At 50.6% G+C, this 15,988-nt stretch overlaps 1 protein-coding gene across 4 annotated transcripts in view; it reads left to right on the top strand.

Annotated features, from left to right (window-relative positions):
• PRDM11 (PR/SET domain 11) overlaps positions 1 to 15,988 on the top strand; it is a 132,748-nt gene that overhangs the window by 35,245 nt on the left and 81,515 nt on the right. Inside the window, exon 1 of one of the 4 annotated variants that reach the window (XM_055281826.2) lies at positions 9,262 to 9,344. The exons of 1 other annotated variant lie outside the window; for it this stretch is intronic. The gene's annotated coding sequence lies outside the window, so the exon portion shown is untranslated. Of the gene's footprint in view, positions 1 to 9,261; positions 9,345 to 9,830; positions 10,046 to 15,988 lie in introns of those variants that run through there. 2 more of the 4 variants (XM_063641827.1, XM_063641826.1) reach the window with 2 other exon arrangements.

Below are 15,988 nucleotides of genomic sequence, written 5' to 3'. Positions count from 1 at the left end.
AAAAAAAAAAGAAAAAGATAAAAAGAAAACAAAACACAGATGGGATGCTGGGTGTGGTGGCTCATGCCTGTAATCTCAACACTTTGGGAGGCCAAGGCAGGAGAATTGCTTGAGCCCAAGAGTTCCAGACCAACCTGGGCAACACGGCGAGACCTCGTCTCTACAAAAAAATAAAATTAGCTGGGCATGGTGGCGTGCATCTGTAGCCCTGGCTACCCAGGAGGCTGAGGTGGGAGTACTGCTTGAACCCAGAAAGGTTACAGTGAGCTGAGACGGTGCAACTGAACTCCAATCCAGCCTGGGTGACACAGTAAGACCTGTAAAGAAAGAGAGAAAGCAAGCAAGCAAACAGATGGATAAGGAGCAGTTTGAGCCCTCCAGTTCCTTCCCCACTCAGGTCCAAAATTAGAGATCCCTTCTGACCCAGCATTACCTTGAAGTCAGAGCAGGACTAGACTTATGACTCAACCCTTGTGTCCTCCCTCTGCACACACACACACACACACACACACACGTGAGAAAGTGGAGGGTCATTCTTTGTAAAAGCAGGCAAGACCTACACCACACAGGGAAAACACAGCTTCACCCTCCAGTAAAGCATTCAGTCTGTGAATCCCATCCGCCTGGGTGTACCAAGCTTGTTGAGTAACTTGCTCTCAAGAATGAAAACGCAGCCAAGGATCACCAGATATGTGAAGAAAGCCACTGCCTGAAAGGGAGCCCAATGAACAGGGGGGAGAAACTTGAAGAAGCAGGTAATACAGAGAACAGAAGGAAAAAAAGAGATTCTTAGAGAAGAGAAAACATTGCATTCATTCAAAATAATGGAAGGAGGTTGGGTGTGGTGCTCCGGCCTATAATCCTAGGACCTTGGGCAGCCGAGGAGGGAGGATCACTTACACTCGGGAGTGCAAGACCAGCTGGGGAACATAGTGAGACCCCATCTCTACAAAAAACTTTTAGAAATTAGACAGGCATGGCAACATGTGTCTGTAGTCCCAGCTACTTAGGAGACTGAGGTGGAAGGATCGCTTGAGCCTAAGAAGTTGAGGCTGCAGGGAGCCATGACCATGCCACTGAACTCTGGCCTGGGTGACAGAGCAAGACTCTGTCTCAAAAATAAATAAATTTAGTGCATGATACAGATGGCACTACAAAAGAATGAGGAATAGATGGATTATCCTATAATTGGTGTTGGGGCAACTTTCCACTAAGGAAAACATAAAGTCACATCCCTATGCTATACTCTACACCAAAGTAAATTCCAGCTGTGTCAGATATTTAAACAAACAAAAAGGCAATCAGAAGAAAATCTAAGATTTTTTTTTAACAATTTACTGAAGAAGGCCTTTCTAACTATGTTCACAAAACTATAAGGGAAAAACAGAAAATATCTAAATTTCCATACAGCAAAAGACATCATAAATAAAGTTACAAAAATTGCTTGCATTGAGAAAACTGCATTACATATTTCAAACAAACTGTTTTGCCATCCTTAATATGTAAACTACATTTCTAAATCAATAAGAAAAACAAGGGCCCCAATTTTAAAAGGACAAAGGACATAAGCAATTTGCAAAAGCATGAAAGATGAGTAAACATATTAAAACAAGCTCATCTTGCTAGTGGTGTCATATAATTTAAAACAACAATGAGATACATCAGTTGCATAGCAAACCACTGAAGATTAAGCAGATTGATGGTGTCCAGCATAAGGGTGTCGGGGAAACAAGCAGGCTCATACAAAATCAATGAGAACTGACCCGGGCACAATCACTTTGCAGGACAACTAGGCAAAATGTTTTACGCGGTGGCTCATGCCTGTAATTCCAGCACTTCGGGAGGCTGAGGCAGATGGATCATGAGGTCAGGAGTTCGAGACCAGCCTGGCCAACATAGTGAAACCCCGTCTCTACTAAAAATACAAAACTTAGCTGGGCATGGTGGCAGGCCCCTCTAATCCCAGCTACTTGGGAGGCTGAGGCAGGAGAATCGTTTGAACCCAGGAGGCGGAGGTTGCAGTGAGCAGAGATTGCACCACTGCACTCCAGCCTGGGTGACAAGGCGAGACTCCATCTCAAAAAAAAAAAAAAGTTTTTAGGATGTAAAGCAGGGCATATCCTTTGACCCTGAAATTTCATCTTGGGAACTTATCTTAAGAGAATAACCAGAGAAGCAAACAAAAGATACAACTAAGGATGTGTACTGCCGTATTTTTATGATAAAAAATGTGATCTAACCTAAATATCCATTCATTTATGTGCCTATATGCTGGTCTTCCTTGGGATACTCTGAGCTTCACATAGGAAGGTACTGCAGGTGTCTCACTCATCTTAGTGGCTCTCGTGTCTGATGTGTCAATCAGTGTTTTAGAAATGGAGGGATGAGTTCAGGGAAAGAGAGAGAGAGAATGTTGAAGGTTATTTGGAATCATTAAGCCCAGTGATTCCTACATTTCTTAATTTCATAACTGGAGGAACTACTGTAGGTTTGTCAACCTTTTATTTTGCCAAGTAGGGTCCCTCAGAAAAACAATAACACCATTTTCATCTTCTACACATGCTATTATTAACCTTGCATAAAAGAAAAAGGACATTTGAACACCAAAAATAGTAGGAAATATATAATCTCACAATGAAGATCATCCTTTAAATTGAATAGCTTTAGCTTTATGAAAATAATGCTACATTGCTTTATGGTTTTCATCTTCTCAAGGACGAGCGGAATGTTCTCTGACAAGGGTGGCTGTATGGATTGACATGTGGAAACTGGTCCCTCACTTTACAAATTGAGAGAAAACCACTGAGGCTCTGAGCAGATACAGGATCTGACCGTAGTCCCCCAGGAGTCAAATAACAGGGGTGGGACTAGAACCCACATCTCTTGGCTCCTGGCCCAGAGCCCTATTCTTTCATGACAGTGGTCCCCACCAGCAATGTGGCTGCACTATTTCTGGAATCAAGAATATTCTCCTATGGTGGGACTTTGGAGATCATTAAACATAACATCTACCTGGGCATAAATTATCTTCAGAAGTGCCCCCAACCTTGGCTTACACACCTCCAGTAACACGAAGCTCACCACTTGCAGTGGCAGCCCCTTTTTTTGTTGGGTGGCTCCATTGTTTTGGCAGTTCTTATTTTCCTGGAGCTTATCTGTCTCATTGTGGCTCCACCCAGCAGTCCTAAAGCTGCTCCCCAGTCTGCATGAAGGTCTCTCAGGTTTAGGAGTGTGTGGCATTCAGGAGTCATCCTGGAGTCTCCTGGGACAAAAAAAAACGGCCTAATGCCCCAGTCCCCATCCCTTTCTCTAGCATCCCTCTATAAGAGTGAGAACGTACTTCATCTCTTGAATGATGATTGAATCCAACATTCCCAGCCCTATTTACAGACAAGGAGACTGAGAGAGTGCTGTAGAAACCATCAATTCCAATACCGAACACCATTGAGGTCTTCCAAAATGGAGACAGTTGCCCAGAGTCTCAAGTTTGGAAACAGTACTCCACAACTTGTACTCCCATCAGTGATTTCAACCTCTTTGATTTTACCAGTCTGCCAAGGTCCTGTCTAACAAGGCAAGCTCTACTGCTGGCTCTCGGCTGATATCTGGGGGTTTCCTTTGCCTATTCTCCTGGCTAGACACACTGTTAAGAAATTTTGGTGAATAACTGCATGATCATCTACAAGCTCCATAAAGTCTTGGTTTTAATGTTGCAAGCAACAGAAATTGCTCTGGCTGATTTTGGTCACCAGCCTCCAAGGTGACCACCAAGGATCCCTCCTCCTGGTGGCTGCACCCTCGTGTAGTCCTCTCCCACACTGTACCAGGGTTGGTCTGTGTGACCACAGAATATGGCAGCAGTGATGGCATGTCACTTCTGAAATTAGTTTATAAAGGGCTGTGGCTTTCCTGGCCTGTCAGAAATTGTGTGATAATAAATGTTTACTGTCTTCAGCTGCTAAGTTTCGGGCTATTGGTTATGCAGCAATAGACAACTTGTAAATTGTAAAGGAACACAGCGAAAGGATTTCAGGTAGCTCATGATCCTCTGGAAGGCTGGAGAAACAGGTGGGGGGTGCACACAGCCAGAGCCACAGCCAAGATCATGCTAGAGAGCTGATGTGGTAAAGACATTGCTCCCCAACCTGACCAACGGATGCCAAAGCCTGCACCGCCAGCCCTAGCCCCCAGCTCTGTTGGACCCAGCCACTGACATTACTGCCCCTGAGAACTGACTGCACTGCACCCCACCCACGCCTGAAAGGACTGTCCATGGTCCATGCTTCTATTATCTCTAGCTCCCAATTCAAAGTCAGTAAGATGCATCTGATTGACAGCCTGGGTCATGGACCAGTGCCTTACCTGCAGGGAGGCCGGGGAAGGGAGTTTTTGTTGTTTCAGCTTCTCCAGTGGGCAGGGAAAGGGCACACTCTACTCCTCCCCAAGGCTCAGAAGGTGGGATGTTCTCCAGCCACTGGAAGGGGAATCAGATGCTGGGAAGCCAGAAAAAAAGACACATGTTTGCTTCAATCTCATCTAGAATTCAGAGATAATTCAATGAGATGGTTTATGAGCATGCCTACAAACTCACTGGGACTCCAGATGGCAACCAAGGTGATCTCAGGAAAACAAATCAAGTTCTGGGTCTCCCCAGGTTAAAATTACCAGTGGCTTCCACCGCACTTCAAAGAAATCCAAACTGGAAAACCCTGGCAGAGATCCCACCCACTTCTCCCCACATCTGCTTCTTGTCCTTCTTGCCACACTGCACCCTGGGCACACTAGCCGTCTGCCACTTCATAGAACAAGCCAATTCCATCCCGCTCAGGGCCTTTGCACTGGCTGTGTCCCCTGCCCAGGAGTTCTGCTACTCAACTCTTGGTGGGGCTGGCTCCTTTGTATCTAGCAAGACCCCCACTGAAATGCCACCTCCTCAGAGATGCCTTCCCTGTCCTCATGATCTGGGGCTGCCCCTCACTCCCACGCCACTATTCCCATACCTCCCCACCTTTCCATGCCTCAACAGGAGGGACTAATGGGGGAGATTTTCTGGAGCACAGGTAGGGGATAGTGGTTTGGGCCTCCCAGGGAGCTGGTAGGAGCAAGGCAAGCTGCTTGTCAGTAGAGCAAAAAATGGCAACGATGATCTGACCCAAGGCATTTTGATCTTAGCCACTGTCAGCAGCTGGATGAGCAATTCCTTGGACTTAAGCCAGTCCCTCCTTCCTTCCAAGAGAGGGATCCCTCAGCTGTTGGGCGAATGGACAAGACCAGAACAGAACTGTGCCTGGCTTAACATGAGGCCTGTGGAATCCAGGTCCCTTCAGCAGCTCTTCCAAATGTGGATTTATTTAAAGCATTTTATCTCTTACCATTAAAAAGGTGAACATCTTTAATAAAAGGCAGAGAAAACAAGGCTGAGCCAGTAGGATTAGAAGTAGTAAAGCAGTAATAAGGATGCAACTGCCAAAGCTGTCAGAAGTGAAGGTGGAATTTGGCTCTGAGCTTCCTGGCAACCCGTGCAAGAAGGGAAGGCTGATCAGTTACGGAGCTCTTCTTATTAGCAAGGAAGATGCTTGCCAGTTCCTTGGCGAAGATGCAGTGTGTTTCAGTCTTAGTTTTTTCCAGGCACTAAATCCTTATTGAAATTTTGCCCTTGTGCTTTTAGGAAAGGTCATATGTGCAATAAACAATGTCCTTGTTTTACAACAAATGTGGAAGTGAATCCCCAGTACTCTTCCTTCTAGGATCCAGGGGGCATTTACCTTGGAGCTAACAGGAAGTATTTTGCTTGGTGTCATTATTATTAGTAGGGGGTGGAGGGAAGGCCTCAGATGGACTTTTCCTTCTACAGAGGTGAACTCTATTCATTTAGAGCATCTCAGTAGCCTTCACAGGAACCTGGGGGTGACTGGCATTGTTAGTACATTTTTTGCAGGAAGAGGTCATAGTGTACCTGGCCTTGAATCACAAAGTTCTGGTCAGCTCCTTTTTGTGAGATACGCTCAAGGCAGAAATTAAGGAAATATTTCACCACCCATTAGGCTGAAAAGCTGCATTATGGAAAAGGACAATGAACCAGAAATGACCAAGACCAGATGACACTGAGCAATGGAGTCAGACAGACCTAGGTTTGAATCTCACCCTGCCTCAAACTAGCTGTGTGACCTTGGATAAGTCTCTTAACCTCTCTGAACATGGTTTCTCTGTCTGCAAAAAATAGTGATGATAACATCCGTCTTGGATTATTGAGATTATTTATAGATGGTAATACCCCAGAAGGTGTGTACCATATGCCCTATTCGGTTCAATCCTCTTCTCCTTCCCCTTCCCTTAAGTTCTCAGGAAATGCCAGTGGAGCTCTCATCTCATCCCTACTTCTGAGTTTCAGGCCCAACTCAGCCCACAGAGGGAAACTGAGGCATTGCCTCACAAGACGTGCTTTGGCTAGACTGCTTGTCCGTGGTGACCACATTCAGGGTCTGGGACCACTTTTTGCCCACATTGACCCAGAGCACATGTGTCAATCCTCCAACTGCCTCGGGCTTCCCTTCTGAGATGTTTCCAACAATTCCCCCAGCCTTGTTTCAGATTCCTTCCTGTGCCTTGGCCTTGACTGTGTAGCTACAGGGGCAGCTTCTTGAGGGCAAAATATACAACCCCTGGCCCCAACTCCTCATGCCATGCAGGAAAACACTGGCCCCCAGACAGGACAAGTCAAATGCTTCAGGCAACAGCCTGGGACTCAGACCTGGGTCTCTGGATCACACCTTATCTCTCTGCTTCCCACAGCCCCTGGACAAGTCCCAGTGTGACGCCTGAAGCGCTGACTCCCCAGCCTGCAACGCCTGAGGACCCAGTCACACCCTACAGATGCAGCTGTGGACCTATGGCTTCCTGGCAAAGGAAGCCAGGCTAGAAATGGATGGGGAGATTTAAATAGAAAACCAATGCCACAATAAATTCCCTCCTTACCTCACTTTCAACTTGCCAGCTCGTTCTCTTAAAGATCTTTTTGCTCTCTGGAGGCTGGGACCACACCCCTCCTTTATCTACTTCTCTTTTTGCCCTCATCTCCGATCTCTCTGCCTCACCCTCTACCCCAGTCACTGCAGGACACATGTCCAACACCCTGGGTACGTTGACGCCTCGAGGTCTTTGCTTCTGCTCTTTGCCTTCCTGGCAATGCCATCCTACCACTGGTGGAAATTCCAGGCCTGCCTCTGACATCACTTCCTTGGTGAATCTTTCTCCTCAAAAGGAACAACAAGTGGCTCCTTCCTCAGTGCTCTTTTCCCAGCCAGGCACTTGGCATCCAAAACCATGCTCAGTGCAACTGGAGGTGCATTCAGTTCTGAATTAATTGAAGTTATCTGCGAGGGCCTTCATCTCTTGGGCAGACCAAGACCTCCCTGAAGGATCCTGTCATTCTAATCGTGGAACCCCTCCCCCCACCCCCCGTCCTCCAGTACCCGATACTCTGCCTGGCACCAAGCAGAGAGATACTCAGGAAACTTACAGTTGCACTGAACCTCATATAATGATAGGGTTGTTACTGTCTCTTGAGCATCTACTGTGAGCAGCTGGGTGCTGGGCCCTTTAAATACACTCTGATGGCTCCTTACACAGAGCCAGGAACGTGGGTATTACTGTGCACCACTTTGCAGATGTGGGAAATAAAGGCTCAGAGAGGTGAAGCCACTTGCTCCAGATCACACAGCCAGTAACAGGCATGAGATTCCAAGAAGCTGTGTTTGTGACGTCAGAGTCAAGGGAAACAAATGATGTGGCACCCACAGTGCTCCCTCCCTCATCACCCCCACCGCCTCCAGCTCCACATCCAGATTCCAAAAGCCATGAGCACCCCCATCTGACCATGAACACCCATCTGACCATGAACGCCTATCTGCGGATCGCCAGCAGCAAGGTTGACAGGGAACTCCTTCCGCCTTGGGAGGAGGCTTCCCTGGGATAGTACCTTCTGGGGGCCGCCTGGGCAACTCTGGCAGGGCTTCGTGGATGTTTGGGGGAAGCATTGGACAGCGCCTCGCCCAGGCGACTTCCTGGGAATCACCAACTGGGGTTTACTGCCCCAATTTTGGAGCCTGACACAGCGCATCCTCCCTTGGTAGGAGAGACGTCGCCATTGGGCCACAGGACTTGTAGAGGACGCCACGAAAAAGGGGTTGATTGGGGAATGGTTGTCCTGGTTACGCCACCCTGCAGTGTCCCTTGCCCTCCTCCAAGGCTTCCAGCCCCATCACAACCTGTCAGTTTTCCAGGCCCTCAGGAAAGCATGTCAAGCACTCAAGCACTCTGTGACAATTCCAACCCCGGCCCCGTCTTTCCCTCTTCGCCCCCTCTCTGTGATGTCGAATCCCATTTCACAGATGGAGGAACTGAGGAATCGAGCAAGTGAGTGCCGCTTAAACATCTTTTCCAAGCCAGCCAGGGACGAGCCCCTCTAGTTCTCAGAATCTCTCTCCCTCTGTAACATATTTTGACTTGAAGAACATGTGCGATTCGTGACTTCAAAACCGCAACCCCACATAAAGAGTTAATATTTTTAACGAACCCCAAGCCCCTCACCCTCAGCCTTCGCGGGACGCCTGCGTTTCGCAACTTCAGTTTGTATCTCCAAACTGCTGAGCATTCAAAGGGTTAAATGGGACTGGGAGGGGGCCAGCCGCGGAGCCCTGAAAGGGTTAAAAATCCAAACACGTCGACTCCCCCCGACTATTTGGTTCCACATGGACAGCCACGGGGCCGGGAGAGCCAGGGAGCCCCCCTCGCAATGACTTTTTTAAAATCTGAGAACTTTTACTTCCGACCCCAAAAAAGTATCCCAGTTCGAAAGTTCTCTCTTAACCTTTTCTTTTTTTCATCTATTTTTTTCTCGATTTCTCCACGGGCTGGATTATAAAACGCTCCCTCTCCCTTTGGGTTTGGGGAGCCGGGTTCCCCCCTCCGGGCAGGGCGCGGGCCGAAGGGGCCCCGGGAGTTTTCTCCGGGGCCGGGTCGGGACGCGGCTGGTGAGTCCCGGCTCCGGCCCCTGAATTGGGGGGTCCGCGTCTGCCCCAAACGCCGCTTTCTTCCGTTTTCCATGTCATTTCCTGTACTAATAAGATGGTGGTCAAAGCAGGGGAGGAGAGCAGCAGCGAGTCGCCGCCGCCGCCGCGCCGAGGCTGGCGCTGAAACTTTGCCTCGCCGGGGACCAGCGCGCCCGCAGCGCGGCCGCTCCCGCCGCGGGGGCCGCCAGCCGGGGCCGCGCCGCCTCCGCCGAGCCGCCCGCCGGGCCGCCCTCGCCGCCCGGGCCCCGCAGCTGCCGCAGCATTCCCGGGAAGGTGAGTCAGCCCCGGTAGCCAATGTGGCCATTGAAAATGGCTTCGGAGAGCGCTCGGCAGTTTGCCAGCGAGCGCGGGGGCCGCCGGTGCGGGGGCCGGGAGCGGCGGCTGGGGGCGCGGACGGCCGGGGGGCTCGGCGCGGGCGCGGGGCGGGGGTCCGGGCGGCGCGGGCGCGGGCGCGGGGTGGGGGGCGGCCCGCCGGGGCCGCGAGGTGGGTGAACCCTCGGCAGGTAGCTGCTGCCGCCGCCGCCGCGGGAGCCGGGGGCCGCCCTCCGCCTCCTTCCTCCCAGCTCGCTCGCTCCTCGCCTTGTTACAATGTAGCCTTTTCTCTCCGCGAGCGGCGCGCCCGCTGACGGACGTGGCCGCCGACCAATGGGAGTGGCGGCCCGGGCCGAGCGTTCGGAATGAGAACGCGGTGACACGGGCGGGGCGGGGCGCGGACGTCCGAGGGCTCGCCGGGGCCGCCGGCCTAGTTCTCGCGGACGCCCTCGGCCCCGCGCCGGGGGCTGCTGCGGGGGTGAAGGTGGGAGGCGTCCTTTGGGATGCGACGAAGCCTTCTCCATCGCGGTTCGCGATTGCCCGCGAAGCGTGGCCAAGCCGGAGGGCGTTTCGGGAATGCGTTTTAAGTGTTAGTTGCCGTGTAGACTCTTCGGGAAACCTCTCCGGAGCGTAGCCTCCACCCCCTACTCGCAGTCCCCAAGGTACTCTCCTATGCAGAAACTGCAGAAACTTAGCGGCCAATGACCTCTCTCCGGTCAAGGCCAGTGTGCCCTAGGCGAGTCGCTGCAAAGAGAATACCAATGTCTTGGGCGATGCTGGTGAAAAGTTGCTGGTGTGTGTCTAGAGCCCATTTGGGAGATGGGGGCTTAGAACCCCCCAGGCTGGGCTGGGATTTAGGGCAGAAAGATGTGAAACCTCTCCTCTTTCCTAGACGTTTGCTTCGTGTGGAGAAAGGCTGTGCTGTATAATTTAGAGTGGCTGTAAGGAAACACACCCAGCCCTTTGTGCGTGGGGCCAGGAGGCAATGATGAGAGATTGCTCTTGGTACCTGGAAACCCTATAAACTTTGGGGGTTTGGGGACAGAAGAATTTTCTGTGGAGCATGATGCCTGTAGCACCCAAGCTGGTCCTTGCCCATATTTCCTCTTGGGAGGAAGGAAGGTTGGGGCTTTCCTAGGGTCATTGTTGGAGGTGTGGGGTCATGGATGGGGAGCAGGGCACAGTCTTTGCCCGCCGACTCTCCGAAAGGTGGACAAGCAGAGTTCTGTAGGGCACGTGTAGAAACCTCCCCTTCTGGGAATAGAGCCCAGACCTCTTGCTGTATTCAGTTTAATGGAAAGGCTTTCTCTCTTTGAATTCTACCTCCTCCTCGTAGTCACTGTCTGACTTTGGACTTCACATCGTTGTCTTTGGCCTCTCTGAGCCTTGTGTCTCCATTCCTGAGTCCAACAAAACCTGCCTGGCAAGGCAGTTGTGAAATTAAATGAGATAGCAAAGATGAAATGCCTATTCCAGGGCCTGGCATACTGTTTAAGAAGTGTTCTCCCCCAGAATCACGGCAGAAAGTACTGACCTGGGAATATCAGAATTGCCCCCACAGACCCCACCGTGGTCCATCCAGTCTCAAACTGACAGGGCCCCAAGGAACAGCTGGTGGCAGGGTCTCATTTCCTTCCCTGGTGACGTTCTCAAAGATGAGGGACTCCCCTCACTTGTTCCAGGAGTCCTAGATTGGTCATGATAGGCATCACCTCTGCACTTACAGACTCATTTGACCTGAGTTACAGTTCTGTCGTCTAGACTTCTTGGGTTGATGTGTTCCGTCAATTTCTTCTCCTTGGTGTCAAGTAGGATTTCTCCTATTTGGATCTGTCCTCTCCTGGACTTACAGGGAGTTTCCCTGGTTCCAGGTTGTTGGCAAGGATGAAGTAAAGAACACTGGGCTGGGAGTCGGGCGTCCTGCCTGTGGATTCCGCTGCCTTCTTGGCCTGCTCTCTTGGCTGTCTCATAGGCATGACAAACACACAGGGGCCAAAGCTGTCCATAATCTTCCTTTCTAAACCTCCTGCTCTAGGGCTCTGATCTTGGCCAAGAGCACACTGTCCCACTGCTCTTTAAGACAGAAGCCTTGATGTCTCTGTCTCTCTCACCCCAATCTACTCCATCTCCAGACCCAGATAACTTTATCCTCTCAAATGAACCCATCCACTTCTCTCCATCCCCTCTTCCCCAGTACTGTAGTCAAGCCATGGCTGTTTCTCCCCAGGACAACAGCAAGAGCCTCCTAATGTCTACCTGCAACCTCCCCCTCACTGCAGTCAGAGTGATCCATTCTAAATAGGATCATGTAAGCCATCCCATTTCCTGCTTCAAACACCTAGAAGTCTTTCCAGTGTGTTGGGGATAAAGAATCAAATTGGTGTAGTGACCTAAAAGCTTCCGAGTGATGTGGCCTCTGCCCTTGACCTCATCTCCTATCCTCTCCTAGATCTCTCTGAACTCCATACCCCGATCTCTCCTACACAGGCTGGCCTTTCCTCCTCAAATCCTGGAGCTGTTGTCATCTAATGAATGAATTAAGGTTAGCGAAGGACACAGTGGGATGGGAGTGTCTGGTGGTCCTTAATGCTTTCCTCTTACTATTTCCGGTTCTTCCAGTTCCACAGTAGATTGACTGGAGCTCTACCTGCGCTTGGGTGGGGGCCCCATGACTGGCTGGTGAATTATAAATGACAGTGATACACGTCACTTCTGGGCCACAGCATTTAATTGCTGGTGTGAGACCCTCCACAGTGCACTTTCCCTGTGGCATGGCAACTGGTAGTAAGGTGGGATGGTGGTGGCTGCTGCCAGCCTGAGTCCCTGTGTCACTCTGTGTATGAAGCCCTTGGTGACCCACGATGGACATGCAACATGAGTGATAACTAAACCTTTGTTGTTTTAAACTGCTGAGCTGTTGGGGCTCTTCGTTATTGCAGCATAACTTAGCCTGTGCTGACTGATGCAGGGACTAGAGAGGCATTTTAGGCAGAGAGACAAGTAGTGCATGTGCGGTTAATGCACAGAGGGAGGACCCTGAAATGGAAAGCAGCTAGGGTGATCTTTTCGCCATGCATATCTGAGCTTATAAACCCCTGCCTGAAAGACCTTCAGGGACTCCCACTGCTGTAAGGAGAATGACAGAAATCCAGCTGCCCTCCAGTCTCTACAGGGACAGCATCTTTTGTCCCTCCCATTTGTCATGTTCTGCCTCACATGGGCCTTCCTCATGCCATTCCTTCTGCCCTGACCTTGCATTCCACCCCCTCACCCGATGAGGCCTCCTCATCCTTCCTCCTCCATCTTCATATCCCCTCTTCAGGGAAGCCCTCTCTGATGAGTCTGAATTCTCTTCTTTATAGCTTTCTTGGCCCACCTACCTCTCCTTTGGAGCACTCATATCCATAGCAATTTTCCACTTACTGATGTAATGATTTGGTTGCAGCCTTGCTCTTCCATCAGACTCTGCCAGGGTTGCTTTGAGTGTGCTGTTGGGTTTGCACTTGAGAATTGCCCACCAAACACCTTCTGCTGAATCCTTGAGCATGGATAGAAGGCCCACTGTGTGCTGAGGGCTGGGGACAGGATGAGGGAACACCACTTCCCTGAGTTATGGGCTGGTGGGTCCAGCTGGAAGGAGGTGTTAGGCATAGCCGGCAAAATGACTGGCTTGTAGAGTACAGATGATACGTTCCCCATCCTTCCTGGTGTCAATGGCCCAGGGGGACTGTGTGCCAGGGATGTAGCATAGGATATTCCAGGAAAGCAGGAGGATGAGATTCAACATTGCCTTGAGGTCCCTGCTGATCTAGACAGTATATGATTCAGTGAAGGGGCTGCAGAACAGGAGATCTGGGGAAGATGAAGAGGAAGAAGAAGATGTTGATGATGGCAGCTAATGTTTTTTGAGGGCTTATTGTGTGCCAGCTGTGGTTCTAAGCATGTCACATACCCTGCACTGGAAACAGCTCCACGAGGTAGATATTATTTCTGTTTCACAGATTGAGAGACTATGGCTACGAAAAATGAGGTAAGGGACCCAGGGTTAATGGTGTGGCCAGGATTAGAACCCTGGCAGTCTGAGGCCATCTCCTTGGTATGCCTTCTTGGAGTGAGGGCAGAGAAGCCCAAACCCATTTGGAAGCATCATGTGGGGTTATAAAGCTCTCATGAGACAGTGGGCCTCCAGTGGGGTACCACCTACCTAACATTGGGGTTTGAGCATGGAGTTCTTGGTTCAGAGGTGACTGGTGGCCCTGGTGCCAGGGCTGCTCTAAAACTGCCTGGTGCATCTCTGCCTCCTGCTGGAGGCTGAGACTCCTTGGAGGCCACAGAGCCCCATGTTCTCAGAGTGAGGCCTGGGAGGGCCTTCCTGACAGCTGACCCTGCAGCTGTGCTGGAAAAACAAGCCGTGCAGAAAGAAAAAAGAAAATTGTGCTGTTGTTTTTTTAAAAGCCTGTTTCCTATTGCAGATTTGTATCTGTGTTGAAAAGGCCAGTGTTCACTTAATGCAGCCACATTGCTGGTGGTGTCCCCAGACTGTGGCTCTGTAAGTGGGGAGGCCAGGACCCCATCTGGGTATCATTTGGTCCTTCATTCATTGACCAGGTGGTCAGGGCATGTATGCCATTGCTGTGCCAGGCACTGTGCTGGGCCTAGGGGGTACCATGTGCGAGTTAGTCCTTGCCCTTCCAGAGCTCACAGATCAGCCTGGGAGACAGGCAAGTAACCAGGCAGTTGCAGGTTACAGCAGAAGGATGCAAAGGAGCCAACCACTGACTGTAAGTCAGGGAAAGCTTCCCTGAGGAGGAGGCCTTTAGGCTGGCCTTTGGAGAGTGAGTAGGATTTGGATAGCACAGGAGGGGAGAGGCTTCAGGCCCAGAGCATGGCTTGTCCAGAAGCATGGATGCATGGAAGGGACTGGGGAGCCTTGAGTAGTTCATTCGGGTGGAGAGTAAGTGTAAGGGGAGGAGATGGAGGCGGATGAGGCTGGAAACAGAATAATAATAATAGTATGAGTAACTAATCCTGGTCCGCGGCATTGGTTGGATCCTCTCCCTAGATCACTCTTACCCCAGTTATCTCCGTGGCAGGCCCCCTTGCCTCCCCCAGGACTTCTGCTCAAATACTACCTTCTCATGGGCACATTTATTTATTTATTTATTTGAGACAGGGTCTTACTCTGTCACCCAGGGTGGAATGCAATGGCATGATCTCAGCTCACTGCAACCTCCACCTCCTGGGTTCAAGCGATTCTCCTGCCTCAGCCCCCGAGTAGCTGGGACTACAGGCACACACCACCACACTTGGCTAAGTTTTGTATTTTCAGTAGAGATGGGGGTCTCACCAGTTGGCCAGGCTGGTCTTGAACTCCCGACCTCAAGTGATCCACCTGCCTCGGTCTCCCAAAGTGTTGGGATTACAGGTGTGAACTACTGGGCCTGGCCATGGGTACTTTCTTGTTTAAAATTGCAACCCACCCCAACACCTCTCTCTGCTTCCTGCTTTTTTCTCTTTAGTGCATAGCATTTATCCCATGCCCCATGTTTTACTTTTTTATTTTGTTTTCTGTCTGCCTCCCATCATTATAGTGCAAGTTCCCAGAGAGCTGGGATTTTTGTTACTTTTGTTCACTGCTGTATGAACAGTATATGCCGTATAGTAACTAGAGCCTCAAATACTTGTGGAATGAGTGAATTAATTGAGCACTTACTGTGTTCAAAGTGCTTTATCTGCTTTGTCTTTTTAAATCTTCACAGCGATGCCCTGATCATGGTATTGTCATTTCCCCATTCTACAGTTTAGGAAACTGAGACTCAGAGAGGTGGCATCACTTGCCCACGGTTTCACAGTTGGTGATGAAATTCAAACTCAGGGCACCTGATTCCTGAGCCCTCTGGCCTAACCTGGATACTTGGCCTTTACTAGGCTGTAACAGGTCCTGACTGCTGTGCTGAGGAGTTTACACTCTGTCTGTTGGGCCACAGGGAGCCTCAGAGGATTTTATGAGGAGGAAGCTGACATGGTGATCAGATCCATGTTCCGAAAAACAGCAGCGGCTTGGGCATAAGGCTGGAAGCAGGGAGGCCAAATAGGAGGCTGTCGTAGTAGTTGAGGTAGGAGAGGATGAAGGTGAGAGCTGAAAGTGACCATTCCCAGGGAAAAGTAGGGGAATTTGGTCCTCTACTGCGAAGGTCAGAGCAGATGGCTTGGGGCTCGGTTCTAGAGGCCAGTTGTTTCCCCGAGTGTGCCTGACTTCTGCTTCTGAGTAGCGAGGGGACCCGCAGATAAAATCCAGCAAAGTGCCTTGGGCTGGTCCCTTGGCAGGGAGAGGGAACTGAGAAGGAGCCAGGGAGCCAGCTGGTGGGGTCCACACTGTTCCCTGGAGAGGGCATGGGCCCCAGGCTCAGTCCTGCTTCTGGCACCAGATAGCAGTGAGATCTGAGCAGGAGGCTGTCCCTCTTGGAGTTACCATTTTCTCATCTGCAGAACGGGGGTAATGCCACTACCGGCCTCCAAGGGCTGCATGGACAGCTCCGGAGAAAGACGGAGCACCAGTGAATGGCTTAGGGCCAGTCTTGGGCCATCTCCTGGGTGTGAGGCCA

The sequence above is a fragment of the Symphalangus syndactylus genome, chromosome 6 (assembly GCF_028878055.3).
Source record: "Symphalangus syndactylus isolate Jambi chromosome 6, NHGRI_mSymSyn1-v2.1_pri, whole genome shotgun sequence".
In the NCBI taxonomy this organism is placed as follows: Eukaryota; Metazoa; Chordata; class Mammalia; order Primates; family Hylobatidae; genus Symphalangus; species Symphalangus syndactylus.
This window is presented reverse-complemented; position numbering and strand designations above follow the sequence as displayed.